The 16050-nt window shown below is 48.0% G+C and overlaps 1 long non-coding RNA gene across 1 annotated transcript in view; it reads right to left on the bottom strand.

The window, feature by feature from the left end:
* Window positions 1–1263: 1263 nt before the first annotated feature.
* LOC148221522 (uncharacterized) overlaps window positions 1264–16050 on the bottom strand; it is a 40286-nt gene continuing 25499 nt past the window's right edge. Inside the window, exons 2-4 of the long non-coding RNA XR_015807893.1 lie at window positions 3836–3928; window positions 3640–3749; window positions 1264–3380 (exon numbers count right to left, since the gene is read on the bottom strand). This is a non-coding gene — a long non-coding RNA (uncharacterized LOC148221522). The remainder of the gene's footprint in view (window positions 3381–3639; window positions 3750–3835; window positions 3929–16050) is intronic.

Below are 16050 nucleotides of genomic sequence, written 5' to 3'. Positions count from 1 at the left end.
CTGCCAGGGATCCAGGGGCAGCCACAGCTGCTCTGGGCACCCTGTGCCAGGGCCTGCCCACCCTCACAGGAACAATTCCTGCCCAATATCCCATCCATCCCTGCCCTCTGGCAGTGGGAGCCATTCCCTGTGTCCTGTCCCTCCATCCCTTGTCCCCAGTCTCTCTCCATCTTTCCTGCAGCTCCTTCAGGTCCTGCAAGGTCACACTGAGCTCAGCCCAAAGCTTCTCCTCTCCAGCTGAACAATCCCAGCTCTCCCAGCCTTTCCTCCCAGCAGAGCTGCTCCATCCTCTGCTCATCCTGGAGCCTCCTCTGCATCTCTCCAGCAGCTCCAGGTCCTGCCTGTGCTGGGCCAGGGCTGGGGCAGCTCTGCAGGTGGGGTCTCACCTGAGCACAGGGGCAGAATCCCCCTCCTCAATCTGCTGCCCACTCTGGTGTGGATGTCATCACATGAAAACATCAGGATTGGCTGACATCAACCCAATGGATGTCATTCTCTCAGTGCTGCTGCTCCCAAGGACGTGCTCAAGGTCTGGCAGTGACTTGGGCTCCCCCACTCTGGCTGTTCATTGTCTAAAGGCAAATACTCCTCCAGTAAAGCAGTTCTGCAGCACTTAAAAACTTTGGCTGGCTGGCTCCTCAGTCTGTCTGGGCAAAGTGATTCCTCCTGCAGTCATTCCTGCAGTCATCCCTCCTCACTCCCCAGCACTTCAAAGGCCAATGGAACATCAGAGGTACACACTGCAGTGCTTTGTTTTCCTCTCTCCTTAACTGTTTTTTTAGCATTTTAAAACACAATGCGCTCATGAAAGGTTGTAAAATTTCTCATAAAGTTGACTGTGCCACAGGATTATAGAATACCTCTTGGAACAATGGATAAACAGCTAATCTTGGATCTGTCACCAGAAAACACTAATATATTTCAAAAAGCTATTAGCCCTTAAACCAAAAGTAACACAGAATTTGATTCTGGGCAACAGGCTATAAACCACTGAAATTGTTTGGCAGCTCTGCATTGAAAGCAGGTGGAAAAAGCTGTAAGAGCCCTGGCATTTATTTTATTCGGCTATTTAAGGCATATTTTACATAGATTTCAAAACATGTGCATGAAAACTAACACTAAGTAAGGATACTTGAAAACAACAGTGGATCAGTTGATTTACCACACGTTTTCTGGAAGCAGAACAACATTTGCTATGTTATGCAAGAAGGAAGTGAAGGGCAGTAAATATTACAGATAAAAAATAATAAACCATCAATAGCCTTTACAATTTTTACAGCATCATATCTTTAAGGAGCTTTAGAGCCATCAGCTCTGACCATAACCTTCAGACAAGAAATATCCATTTGGTGGATGGAAACACTAAAGCTCAGCCATTAATCCTAAATGTCCTGGTCAGTTCTGAAGGGCTTTGGGACAGACATGCTCAGGATGACCAGGGATGGTGGGACAGGGAGGAAATATTTGGGGAATGCACTGGGGAAATAGAGTTTGAAACTGCCACATGGAAAGTCAAAGCCTAAATGTGTTTCATACCTTGTTTCTTTCCCTGGTCTTTGTAATACCTGCTCTTGTCTTTCGTCGCCGGTGGATCCCAGAATCCCAGGGTGGGCCAGGCTGGAAGGGGGCACAGAGGGTCACTGGTGCCACCTCCCTGCTCAGCAGGGCCATCCCAGAGCACAGGGCACAGGATTGTGTCCATGTGGCTCTGGAATATCCCCGCTGAGGGACACTCCAGCCCCTCCCTGGGCAGCCTGTTCAGGTTGGGCACTGCCCAGGGCAGAAGTTCTGCCTCCTGTGCAGGGGCAATTGCTGGGCTCAGTCCCTGCCCGTTCCTCTGGTGCCACTGCTGGGCCCTGGAGCAGAGCCTGGGCCCTGCTCTGGCCCTCCCTGCACACAGGGACACCCAGGGCTGAGGGTCCCTCTCAGCTGGGGCTCCTCTCCAGCCTGAACAGCCCCAGCTCCCTCAGCCTTTCCTGGGCACCGAGATGCTCCAGGCCCTCCTCATCCTCACAGCCTGTGCTGGCCCCGCTCCAGGAGCTCCCTGTCCCTGCTGTGCTGAGGATCCAGAGCTGGACACAGCACTCCAGAGGTGCCCCCAGGCTGAGTAGGCCACAAATGAGTGGGATGAAGGTCATGAAACAAAAAAGAGGATGAAGGTGAATTTTCTGGGAAAAAAGAAAAATACATGAAAAGATCAGGCAGACAGAAAAATGCTTCAGATGAAGAGTGCAGGAGTTATCTTCTCACAGAGCAGAGATACTTTTGTCAAGTACTTTGAGAGAGGTGATCTTTAAAGCCTCAAAGAAAGGGAAAACATGAGCAGGACTAAGGTGAGGAGTTTCAGGCTTGTGGCTGAGTGCTGGAGCTGGAAATGGTTGAAGAACCCCAGCAGCACAGCCAGGACTGCACCAGCAGTGATGCTATTCCAGTGTGGGTCTGTCTGGGGCCTGGACAGTGGATTTGCATCTTATACAGAGAAATTACTGCAGAAAGGCTAATTCTCAGCAGAAAGGTATTTTTGGCATTTCTCTGGGAAATAACCTACTGGATGAAAGACTTTTTTTCCCTTAAAAGACACACTCATCTCAGAGCCTCTTAAGGAAGGAAGGTATCAGAATAATTAACCAGAGTGTTGCTGCTCTTGTGTTCCTGCTTCTGCAAAAGCTGGGGCACAAAACAATTTATCAGCACAGTGGTGCCTCTGATGTGCAGCCATTCAGGCCTGAGAGAAGAGAACAGAGCTGGGAAGGGTCTGGAGCCCCAGGAGAGGCTGAGGGAGCTGGGAAGGGGCTCAGCCTGGAGAAAAGGAGGCTCAGGGGGGCCCTTGTGGCTCTGCACAACTCCCTGACAGGAGGGGACAGCCGGGGGGGATTTGGGATCTGTTCCCAGGGAACAGGGACAGGAGGAGAGGGAACGGCCTCAGGCTGGGCCAGGGGAGGTCAGGGTGGACATGAGGGGAATTTCCCCATGGGAAGGGGGGTCAGGCCTTGGCAGGGGCTGCCCAGGGAGGTTTGGAGTCCTCATGCCTGGAAGTGCCCAGGGAATGGATGGATGTGGCATCAGTGCTCTGGGCTGGGTCAGTCACAGTTGGACTCGATGATTTTGGAGTTTTTTCTCCAACCTTAATGATTCAGGAATTCTGATTCACACGAGGCTTTGGTGTTTTCTTTTTGTCAATTAGACACACATATCTGTGAGAAAGCAGTGAATTCTACAATTTTGTCAAACCCAGGCTTCAGTAATAAGGAAATTATGCCTCCAGAATCCTTTCATTCATCAGACTGAAAGCAGCACAGAGCTGACTCATTCCATGGGGCTGCCACCAGCAGTCTAAAAATTTGCTACAGGAAGTTCTTGAGGTACAGAGGAGACAAGTTCTGGGGAGAAAAAAAAAAGAAAGGTTATTATGACCCACAGAGGTGATAGGAAATAAGGCGGCACAAAACCCCCAGGTCTGAGAGGCTGGACACATCCCAGCAGCAGCTTTCCAAACCGCTCTGCTGTCCCTGGGAAATGTTCTCCCATTTCCAGAAATCGCCCTGAAAAGTCCCAGGGTTTGGAGATGCTGTTCACAACTCCTCCAGGGCAAACCACAGCAGCTCCAGCAGCACAGCTCACAGAGGGTGTCTGCTTTACCTGCTCAATATTCAGTGCTCTGGTGTTCAGACACAGGACAGCACCAAGGATTCTTTGGCATAATTTTGGCCATCTCCACCTCTGGCACTGTGCATCCTCTGCTGCAGCAGCTGGAGAGGGAGAAGGTGGATGAAGGCAGGAAAAGGGCTCTGGAGAGGCAAGTGAACATGGCACAGCTCTGAGCACTCACACTCACCTGACTGGGGGAAGAAGCCTCCTTTCCAACAGAGCATTTGTCATCTTGCACAGGAAAATTCCACAGATGGATTCTTTTCTTCCTATACCTAAACTGCATAAAGTAAAAACTGAGTAGGTCACTTTGAAATGATATATATGCACATATATTTAAAAAAAAAAAAAGAAGAAGAAGAAAAAACGAAAGAAAAAAAAGTAAAGCCCTGAGCTCAGTTTAGGCACTAAGCTGCCTGTGATGGTTCAGTGTGGCTGGAGGAGGAATCAGGGCTGGCATCACAAGCAGCCCCTCAATAGGCTCAGCGCTGCACCCAGCACAGAGCTCTCACTGCTCAGGATTAGCAGCCACTCAGGGGCCACACAGAAAGTATTTTGCAGTCTGACTAGAGCACCTCTTGAGATAATTGAAATCAAGGACTTTAGGCCTGAAGCTTCCCAGTTACAGCTCCCAGGTGAAATTACAATATTCTGAGAGAAAAGGGAACCCCAGAGGATCACCCAGCCCAGCCCCTGGCCCTGCACAGACACCTCAGCAATCCCAGCCTGGGCATCCCTGGCAGCTCCTGCAGCTCTGGCAGCCTCGGGGCAGTGCCCATTCCCTGGGGAGCCTGGGCAGTGCCATGGACAGCCTTGGGGAAGTCAGTGATGCTGCTCATTTAGACAAAATTTCCACCAGGAAATGCTGAGAGAACTGGGCTCTCAAGGCCTGGGTTTTGGAATAAAGCTTCGGACCAGGGTTGAGGCAATTGGGCAACTCAGATGGAGCAATTCAGTGAATAAAACATCATTTACTGGATTTAATTCTCACAGTCATGTCTTACATTTTATTTCTTTAGTGTGGAGAATCTCAGCAGTGCACTGGGAACCTGAAGGCACATTAGAGCCTGTTATCCATGTGCAAATGGCCAGGGCAATACCTACCTCTGACTCAAACCCATTTAAGCCCCCTGTTTTAAATTTCACTGCAGTAGCTCCCTGAGCTGGATCATATTAGTGACCAGTACAAGCCTTTGAGCTGCCTGGGTGTTTATTCAGTTCCATCTTGGCTTAGGAGATTATTTGTGATCAACAGCTACAAGGTCTCAACATTAATTTGGACTACAAGTCTACCAGGGAGCAAAATAAATTTTGACACATACATGCAATGACCCAAAAAGGGTTAATTTAAATTATGTTAATGTTTAATAAATGGTTATTCAACTCCTACAATAATAACTTGATAGTCCTCCTTGCAAAAATGACAATTCTCTACCTCATAATAACTAATTATATTTAAGCTATTCATGGCCATAATTTATCAATTATCCAGCTACTAGATTTCATATTAAAACACACTCCTAATGCAAAACAGCTTTTTGGAAAAATTCCGAGTGAGCAATCAAATGGCCACTCATGGGAAGCACAGAGTCTGTGTACATGGAATAGGGGTCTCAGGGGCATCTGCAAATCACTGCAGAAAGGGTAAAATATTTCTGTGTATTTGATTCTGCTGTCGCTGCCTGAATCTCTCCTTTTTGATGCAGGGATGCTGGAAAGGATCTGTTTTTCAGCTCTGCTTTGGGTGGGATAATGAAGGGCCTTTCAGCAGCATTAGCAGGAGGAAGGTTTACTGGCAGAGCTTCCAGCTTTTCTTGTAGGTGTAGCTTTAATCACTGGGGACTGTGCCGAGGCTGTTGATGTGGTATTTCTGAAGAAAAAGAGCTCTTGCTGCTCCTTTAAAGAGCTGCCAGTGCTTGCAAGATGATTATATTACATATATATTTATGTGTGTATATATAAGTATTCTGCTTAGAAAGAACATCTAGGTCATGTTTTCCATACTGATCTACCTTCAATCTGCATCATCAAGGGCACTTTCAGAGAAGCAGGAGCCTTCTAAGGGATCTCTGCTGCTGCTTATTTCCCAGGCTGAAGTTTAACCCCCAGTTGTGTTTGGGGTTTGACTGGGGGATGGAGGGGCTCTAGGGATGGTTCTGTGAGAGGCTCCAGCAAGTGTCTGATGGAGCCAATTCCAGCTGGCTCCAGGACAGACCCAGGGCTGGCCAAGGCTGAGCCCAGCAGGGACTGTGGTAGCACTTCTGGGGTAACAGGGGTAAGATTAGGGGAAAAAAAACCACCAGAACTGCCCCAGTGCAGCTGGAGAAGGGAGGAATGAGAATGTCTGAGAGAATGAACCCTGCAGAGACCAAAGGCAGGGCTGAAGAAGGGCCAGGAGCTGCTCCAGGTGCAGAAGCCAAGGTTCCCCAGAGATGCCAGGGTGCAGCCCCAGACGACACAGGGAGCAGAGTTTTCCCTGCAGCACCTGGAGGAGCCCAGGGCAGAGCAGGAGATGCCTGGGAGAGCTGGGATCCCATGGGAAGCCCCTGCTGGAGCAGGGCCCTTCCTGGCAGGACCTGTGGATCCTTGGAGAGAGGAGCCAACACTGAAGCAGGTTTGTTGGAAGGACTCATGGTCCCATGGAAGAGACCACACTGGGGCAGTTCCTGAAGGACTGAGCCCATGGAAGGACTGAGCCCATGGATAAAGGGATCCCTGGGGCAGTTCCTGAGGGATTGATCCCATGGATAAAGGGATCCCTGGGGCAGTTCCTGAAGGACTGAGCCCATGGATAAAGGGATCCCTGGGGCAGTTCCTGAGGGATTGATCCCATGGATAAAGGGATCCACACTGGAGCAGTTCCTGGAGAACTCTCCCCTGGAGGGACCCCAGGCTGCAGCAGGGGCAGTGTGAGGAGTCCAAGCCCTCTGGAGGAAGGAGCAGCAGGGACAACGTGGGATGGACTGACCACAGCCCCATTCCCATCCCCCTGAGCCTCTGGGGAGGAGGAAACACAAATCAGGAGTGAAGTTGAGCTTGGGAAGAAGGGAGGGGTTTGGAGAAGGTGTTTTAAGCTTTGGGTTTGTTTCTCAGTTTCCTACTCTGATTTGATGGGTAATAAATTAAAGTGATTTCCCCCAGTTGAGTCTGTTTGCCCAGGGCAACCCCTGGTGAGGGATCCCTCCCTGTCCTTATCCCACCCAGAGCCTTTCCCTGTGTCCTGTGTCCCGTGTCCCCTGGGCAGCTGAGCAGGGCAGTGACAGAGCCAGGGTCACCCCACCACAACAGAGGGATCTTTTTTCACTTCCCCAGAACTAAACAACAGTATCAGCTTGCCCAGGGAGGAAAGTTGAATTTCAAGGGAAGGCAAGAACAGCCCTGAAAGACAAACAAACAAAATCTTTCATAAGGTGCCATTAATAAATGACAGATGGAAGAGATATTTTTCCATATGCTTCTCATATGGACCTTAAATGAAAACCTTCCTGGGCTCTGCAGTTGCTGGGAGCAGGGAATGTTCAGAGGGAATGCTGGAGGCTGGGAATGTAACATCCCTCATTGAGTACAACCATGGCTATAAAATCCAGCACTTTTATGGTGTATTAGATGTAAGATACCCATGAAGACAGCGAAAGCCATCACCCTCCACCCAGTATCTGCAGCTTGGTTATGGACTATCATTTGACAGCTTTATTTACAACTCCAAGGTAGTGCTTTACCTGCTAAAGCCTATTTATATCCCTGGAAGGGATTTCCAAGTAGCTGTTAACATGCATCTGAGCAGAATAGCAAAGCCTGGTCCTGGCTGCGCATTAAACCAGCATTCCCTGGTGAATCAGCTGGAACTGTGGTGCTTTACAAGCAGCAGGCTCAGCCCCTCCCAACCCCGGACCCACAGCTCAAGGGTCACCATTTCAGCCCGTGCTGTGCTCCTCAGCCCGGTTCAGCTCATGGTTTGGGGCTGCAGCTTTGTGTCCCAGTGCCTGAGGATGCAGCAGGCTCACCTGCCCCCCTGGGTATCCTGGCACATCCCAGTGCTCACAGCACATCTTCAAAGCAGACACCAGCAACAGCAGGAGAAAAATGGCCTGTGCCCAAATGGTGTTGGCAACAATGTGAAGGGAGGTGAGGGAGAATCATGGAATGCTTTGGGTTGGAAGGGACCTCAAAGCCCATCCAGCGCCACCCCTGCCATGGCAGGGACACCTCCCACTGTCCCAGGCTGCTCCAAGCCCCAGTGTCTAGCCTGGCCTTGGGCACTGCCAGGGATCCAGGGGCAGCCACAGCTGCTCTGGGCACCCTGTGCCAGGGCCTGCCCACCCTCCCAGGAACAATTCCTGCCCAATTCCTTCCATCTGAGCCTCTCTCTCCCAGTTTGAAGCCATTCCCCCTTGTCCTTTCTCTCCAGACTCTTGTAAATTGTCTCTCTCCATCTTTCGTGTTGGCTCCTTCGGGTTTCAAGGAATCAAACCTGAGGGATTTTGTCTCAACCGAAGATACTCCACAGGGACAAGGTAGGTATTTAAATAACCAAACTCCAAAGCATTTTCTGGGTGATTTTCTTTTGTTTGTTTAATTGCCAAATCCCTTATGATATATACATTTTAAAAAGTGATACTGACAGGCTTCAGGAATCACTGGGCAAAGAGAAACAATAAATCTGTAAGAAAAACAGGATGCTTTACAGAGATGACAAATGAGGGTGAAAAAATGCTCAGATTGCACAAAGGGCTTTCCAGGGAAGTTTAAGTTTATTGTACTATTTACAGCTTCTGAAAATGTGAGACAGAGAAATCTGCTTTCTCCTCTGCCCAGGCTGCATTTACTGATGAGCATCCTGAGAGGGAACATGAAATTGTGGCTGTGAGGGCACTCTGGGCTTGTGCCCCTGGGTGGGGAGGAGCAGGAGGGAGCAGCAGGGCCCCTGCAGGGCACAGACCTGGAGTGTTTGGGCTTTCTGTGCCAGTGAGGGGCAGCTGAGCAGGAGGGCTGGCCCTGGGGTTGGGGACAAAGTGCAGCACTGGGGACACGGCACAGTGGCAGAGTTTGTGTCAGTGGGGACACACTGGGTGCATGCAATGGCCTGGAGCAGCCTGGCAGCCACCAGGACAGGGATCCCTGCAGTGCTGGCTCTGCACAGGGAGAGGAGAGAGACAATGGAGCTCAAATCAGGGTGACAGCAGGGACCTGGTTACCCTGGCTGGGGCAGTGGCTGTGAAATCCATCACTGCTCTGCAATCGAGGGCAGGTTCACACCACTGCTGCTCACAGCTGCATTTTTTTTCACCTCTCAGCACTGGGGTTGTGCAACAATTCTTGCTAATTAATGTAAATTAATTATCATTATCATTTATCACTTTCCCCTTATGTTCAGAGAAAAGCGAGGTGAAGCAGGGAACCTGATAGAGCAGTGACCCAGTTCTGTGGGACAGGCAAGAGGGGCAGGGGAAAAGATCCCCCAGACCATGGGGCCAGGTGGCATCTCCTGTACCCACAGCCCAACCTCCCACCGAGTTCTGGGGAGAGCTGCAGAGTGCAACATGAAAAAAAAAACAAAAAAACAGGCATGAAAGAACTGGAGCCTATCCCTGGCAGTCCCAGTACCACACCCTTTTCCCTCCTCAAGTTAAAAGAAAAGTGTGGAATCGATTTCTCGGAGCCAAACATTTCATGTGACAAATATAAAGCTACAATAAAATATCTGGCAGCTTCACTCTCCTCCAAGTCAACCTAAGAACTGAAATCACCTGGGACACAGGAGCTGAGAGCTAAAGCACCAGGAGATGATGTGCACTTAGAGAGGGCAGGCTGAGGTACAGAGGGTTGATATTTCCTATTTCCCCTCTTGTGAAGATTCTTATACTGGGACTTGCCTACTCCTGAAAATACAGCATGACGTTTACCTTAGGAAGATGTTTGGTTTTCCCTGCATATACCGAAAAAGAGCAGCACTCTTTATCACTCTCTTTAGCTATGGCCTTGTAAAAAATTAAATCATACTCATCCCCTTTTGTGACATCTAAGTCTTCAATAACAAAGCAGGAGTCTTTTAGAATATAAAACAATGTTTCAGACATTACAGTTTGATACAATATTTGGATTTTTTTCTTGTGATGGCATCTGTGTATTTACAAACTGGCAATGCACCACAGTTCCCAAGGGAGCAAAACTTATTTCCTCAACTAATCTCTTTACTGAGAGAGCAGTGGAGATCTCAGCAAATATGCCGAGCTATAAAAGCTTTTGTCTCTGGGACAAAGCACATCAAACTCTGATACACAAAATTCATTAGACAGAGGTGAGGGAAGCACAATCAGCCCTGCTGGCTCCCACTGTAAGAATTACAGAATCCCAGAATGGTTTGGGTTGGAAGGACCTTAAATCCCACCCAGTGCCACCCCGCCATGGCAGGGACACCTCCCACTGTCCCAGGCTGCTCCAAGCCCCAGTGTCCAACCTGGCCTTGGGCACTGCCAGGGATCCAGGGGCAGCCACAGCTGCTCTGGGCACCCTGTGCCAGGGCCTGCCCACCCTCACAGGAACAATTCCTGCCCAATATCCCACCCATCCCTGCCCTCTGGCAGTGGGAAGCCATTCCTCCTGTCCTCGCACCTCACACACTTGTAAAAGTCCCTCTCCATCTTTCTTGGAAGCCTCCTTGAGCTACTGAAAGGCCGCAGAAATTCACCCCAGAATGTTCCAAGTTCAGGCCTTCACTCAAAATCCCATCCATTAACCCCATCCCAGACTCTGTGGGATACAAAAGCATCTGGACAGAGCCTTCTGCTGCTCAGAGAGCCACAGCTGGAAGTTACAGATGCTTTTATCAGAGCCCAGACATCAAATTAGCTCTGCTCAACTTCAGTTTTAGACTCATGGCTGGAATAAACTGACAATGTGAAATTCCTTATCCCAGCAGAGGAGCTCTGAGCAAAGCATGTAAACGTAAAATGAAGAAAAATTGATCCTCTATACAGGATAATTAACTCATGCAAGGCAATGTATATCAGGCAACAGCAAATGTGAATTTCAGAAACCCGAGGCTGAATCTCTGCATCCTCTGCTCAGCTCCATCTCTTATTAACTTCAAGGGAAATTCTGCTAAATAAGAGATTCAGCACCTGGCTTTTCATCTGAAGTTCAGAAACCTGCAGTTACTTCTCCAAAGGAGCTTCTCCAGATCTGACTGTGAGGCTGCTCCAAGCAGAAAGCCTGGATTCCTGGGGTGTAAAGCCCAAGAGGGAATTTAAGGGAACATGAAGGCATGGCTGAATGCAGAGCACTGCATTGTTGGCTGCAGCAGCAGAGCAGACTGCAAACACCATTCCCATTCCACACTGCTGCTGCTCTGTCCTGAGACATGATCCCTGAGGAGTTCACAGGCTGAGCAGAGAACAGCCCTGAATTCAGATGTGCTTGGAATGAGAGTCCCTGAGAGAAAAAAAAACACCTAAGGCTGGAAACTGCTGCTGGTCCCATTCCTCTGCTGGATCGGAGCCAAAGCCATCCCAAAAGGTCAACACTGTGCTGGGAGCTCTGTTTTAGGGGAGACATGCAGGGTAAGGATTACCTGGCAGCTGCAGGGAGCTTCCAGGACTCCAAATGTTACAAGCAGCCAGGTGCTTTCTACTGAGTAAAGAAAAAATATATAAAGAACCAAATATGAAACCAAATAAATATAAGAACAAAAAACTAAGGAAAAATGAGAACAGCATAGCAAAATGAAAATAAGAGGTTGAGAATTGTGGTTCTGGACTCTTCTCAGTCCTTTTTACCTGCCCTGTGTGTGGCATTTTTTCCAGGAACATCCTGTTAACAATCACAGGCTCTGAGTATTCACAATTCCCCCAGGTCTGGGGTGCAGCCGTGTTTTATTGAGATCTTTTCCAAGAGGAGCCTCTACTGAGAGCTCTTGGGCAGCAGCCAGCACCTCAGGACAGGGTATTAGTGACTTAAGGATGCCCTTGTGCAGAGGTGAGTGTCTGTGCCTGAGGTGTGCTGGGCACAGACCTGTGTGTCAGCTGCACCCCTGGATCCTGCAGGAGCCTTTCCTCAGTCCCTGAGCCCCTCTGGCCCTCCAGAGCTCAGATTTGGTCCTGGCCCTGCTCTCCTTTCCAGTTCAAACCCCTTTCCCAGTTCAGTAATCCCAGTCTGCCCCAACATGGAGTCAGGTGTGGACATTCCAAGTCCTGACATCCTCAGAGCAGCTCTGTCCTCTGATTAACCACAGCAGGCAAAATAAAATCTATATAAAATCTATATAAAATAAAATCTCTATAAAATCACAGAGATTTTTTATCACATAAAATAATAAAGGCAGATTTCTTACACCACTTTTGCCAAATCTCTCATTTGTCCCCCAATTGTTTAATATTAGTTGCTCTTTCAACTCAGTCTGTATTTTTATCCTCCATCTTCTCCCAGGTTCCCTTTGTACTCTGCATTTCTGTACCACATCATTACACACAGTCACCACTTGCTGTTAAACAGATGCTGCTTTTTACACCTGCAACAGAACTGACCTCTAGATGTGGGTGTGCTTTGTTTTTAAAGCATTTCTTTCTCCTGAATGAAAATCACCAAATTAAAGCAAGGTATTTCTTTACCCCGTTTCAGAGTGTAACAGAATGCAAAAACATAAATCAAAGTATGTTTAAACACCTTTTCCAAATCACATAAAAACCCATCTATCTTGCCAGCAACCGAGAGCTCTTCCTACACACTGAACACAGCAGATGTTAAAGAGCTGTTTAATCTTCTTTAGAGCACTTTAGGTAAAAAGCTGTGGCTTTCAAATATGTACAAAGAAGGTCAGAAAAGGAAAATGCCTTGAAATGGTTTTGCTCAGGGGCCATGGGATCTGAAGTGACCTCTGTAATTTCTTGAGTTCCCAAACTTCATTATTTTCAAGGCCTCTTTCACTTTTGATGTTTTAACTATGCTGAAGGTGGGTGTTGCTGGGTGGGGGCTGTAGCTAAACCTTTTAAGCATTTTTGATTTATTCTCCTTGCAAGGTGAGTGTACCTGAGGCTGAAGTTAATGACTGGAGAGCCACTGAAGTGTAGATTAACCATAATCACTTTCCCATCCCCCTCACAAGGATAGTTTTAAGTTTCTCCTGGATGTTTATATACATACATACATACATAAATAAAGCTGCAGATCCTCAACATCTCAAACCACACAATGATTTCATAAAGTAACTGCTGTTAGAAAGGTTCCTATTGCTTTATAAAAGGCTGTTGCATCTCTGCACTGGTTTATTCCCATGGACACTGCCAATATCTGCACCAAATCCTTGAGAACCTGATCCCCTTAGAAAGGCTCTGTGCTCTACCTCTCCTAACCTCAGTGGTCCCACCAAACACCAAAGCAGGTTCATAACAGGGCCTACAAATTAAATTACCCCTCTCCTTTTTACAGGTTGTCATCTCTCCTGGTAGGATGTATGGCTTTCAGTGTTTATTACTCTCATCCTGATTAACACAGACCATTTTCCATATGCACACACACAAACTCATTACTTCCAAGTTATGGCATTCCTTGATGCAATTTAATACATCTCTGCCACATCAAAAAATCAATGATTTATCCAATTTCAATTCAGTCATTGATCCAAAGAAATGCTAACTTCCTGGGTTTATTCTGCACTTACAGTTTAAAACCACCAAGAGCTATTTTTTTTGAAAGAGAAGGTTTCCCCCTGTTTAATTCTAATATTGCATTGTAGCTTCACTTGAAAGAAGTAGATTAGAAAAATGTTCTGCATAAGAGGTGAAGCAAAGTGTAGAATAAAACACCATGAACAGTTGGAAAATGGGACAAAGCCAGAACCAAGGGAGTGCTCCTGCATGGACATAGCAAAGGCCCAATGCAGTGAGGGCACAATAAAATGTGTATTTTCCACAGACTCTGCATGAGGTGTATTTATTCTCAGGTGTCCCTGGGTTCTCTGCTCAGGATGGAGGGGCAGAAGGCTCGGGGCCAGGCTGGGGCTCTGCTGTGGTCTGTGCTGTCACCAAGAGCAGGCAGTGACCCTCCCTGTGCTCCCTCCCTGCCCAGCAGGATGGCCCTGTCCAGCTCGGGGGCTCAGCTCTCCTGCAGGACCCACACTCCTGTCTGTCCTGGTGTGTCCTGACTGCCCCGGGACAGGGGCTGAGCCCATGGGGTGGGACCTGCCTCAGCAGCTGCTCCAGATGTGCTCATCAAAGAGCTCCTGGCAGCTGGAGATGCCTCCAGGAGAGGCAGGGCTGGATTTCTCCGAGTGGCACACAGTGCCCAGGGCAGGGCACAGCACCTGCAGCCACAGATGTGTCACCCCACTGCTGCAGCCAGGAGCCTTTGGCACCATCAGCTCCCAGCTCCTCAGGCAGCCCTTCACTGGCTGCCTCGCTCCAGCCAACAAAGCAGCAGTGCCACGCTCCACAAAAGTTACAATTCATTATTTTTAGCACTGAAAGGGGGAGTCATGTGAATACTTGACAGCTTACTCATTTAAATCAATTTAAATAATTTATTAGAACCAGACCCAAAAGCTTAGTTTTCTAAAAAAAAAGTATTTGTTTCCCTACATCTGCTCAATAAAGCAATAACAGAGGCATTGTTGTTGCTGGCAGCTCCTCGAAGGAATAATTAAGGAGACATGGAAGAAGCTGCCTTTCAAGACTCATCCTCCCTTCACCTGGCTCCTCCTTGTGATCTGTCAAGCACCCAGCTGAAATTAATTCTAAAGGGGTACACAGAGCTCTATTGCACTAATTGCCAATTAAACAGGGAAATAAGGGTGAGTCTGACAGGCTCTGAAATCCAGACCCACTCCAAAGCCAAGGCAGGTTCATAGTGCCTCTTATTTTCAACTTTTCCTTATGTTCTCCAGTTTGCAACTTGAACATGAAGAACACTTCTCCCCACATCACTTCAAAGAAAGAAATAATCCTTTTAGAGTCCATCCACCTTTTATCCCAGCACTTGCCCCAACTTCCAAAATCCATCAAGCAGCTCTGGGTCAGCAGGTCTGTGCTCGCTGACTGATGTCATGTGTCCAAAATAGCTCACCTTGATTAAGGGAGCTCAGAAGGCTTTGGGCTGCTAAAGGCAGCCCCACATCCATAGCTGTGAGGGCTCTCTAGTGAGACCATGATAAATTGTACTTTTATTTACATTAAAGGCTACCCCAGTGGTGCTCAGGTGATGACTTTATTGGCACTGTTGGAGCTTTTTGAGCAGCAGAGCCCTCTCCAAGCCCGAGGAGGTAAAGAGGTTATTCCTGCAGCTCTGCACCATCTGCTTTGATGTAGGTTTGCAATGGTACTGAGAGCAGATTGAAAAGTGTTGGAGATTTCATAAACGTAACAAATGATGGGCTTTAGTGTCCTGGAGTTGGAGTATCCATGACAACTCTGCTGTGCCAAGGGACTTCCAGTCATAAACTGAGAAAGTCACTTAAAGCCTGCTTTTGTAAGATGCAGCAAGAGCTTGGTGGGATTTTTTCTCTTAATCCCTAAACACTTCCCTGCCTCCAGCTGTAATGGGAGACAACATCCTCAGCTGTAGGGTTCCTCACTTTCAGCTAGACCCAAGAGCAGTTACAGCTTAAAGAAGATCTACCTAGAAAATTGTTCCCAGAAGGAAGCCCCAGTAATCCACTTCATTTCAAAACCCAAAAATACAAAAAAAACCCAAACCACGCACAAACCCCCCACATAAATCTGTTACCACTGGAGCATCTGAAGAGTTCACCCAGAACAGAGCCCCAGGGGACTGAAACACTGATTATCCAAGCATGGCACATCCCACCTAAGCCCACCAACACACATCCCCCCAGTGCTTTTTAGAAACCCTTCTTTTTCTGGCCAAGTCAAGGGCTGGGGCATAGCTGCTGTTTTCCATTCAGTCAATTCTTTCCCTAAAGAATTACTCTTTATTCTGTCTCATTAGATGATGAGCATTTAGAGGCACATTTGAAAGCACTTCCCTTCCAAATGCTCGCTGACACAAGCATAGGTCAGATGACAACTTTACAACTTTGATCCATCACTAATTCTGTTTTCCAGAGTGATCTCAGAGCACAAGGCTCTGCCCCAGCCAACTCCAGCTGCTGCTGCTGTTTGTTCCTCTCAAACAGAAGTGGCCTCTTCCCCTCCTGTTTCCCAACAGTGAACATTAAAGGGTAGCACACAGCCCATTCCTTTTCTGTGATTAACTGATTTGACCACATACATTATTCATGAGCACTTGAGGTTTTAATTGTAAAACTCTGACCCTTATATGGTGTAGGACTGTCAGCTGTCTTGGAGATTCAATGCTGGACTGTTGAGGATTCCCAGTTTCCAAGCCCCTAAATCATCACTGAAGTATTTAGTAAATCCAACACTTCAGTGAAGCCTTTGGAACCAAGTGTAC

This window comes from Sturnus vulgaris, chromosome 21 (assembly GCF_052056855.1).
Source record: "Sturnus vulgaris isolate bStuVul1 chromosome 21, bStuVul1.hap1, whole genome shotgun sequence".
Taxonomy (NCBI): Eukaryota; Metazoa; Chordata; class Aves; order Passeriformes; family Sturnidae; genus Sturnus; species Sturnus vulgaris.
This window is presented reverse-complemented; position numbering and strand designations above follow the sequence as displayed.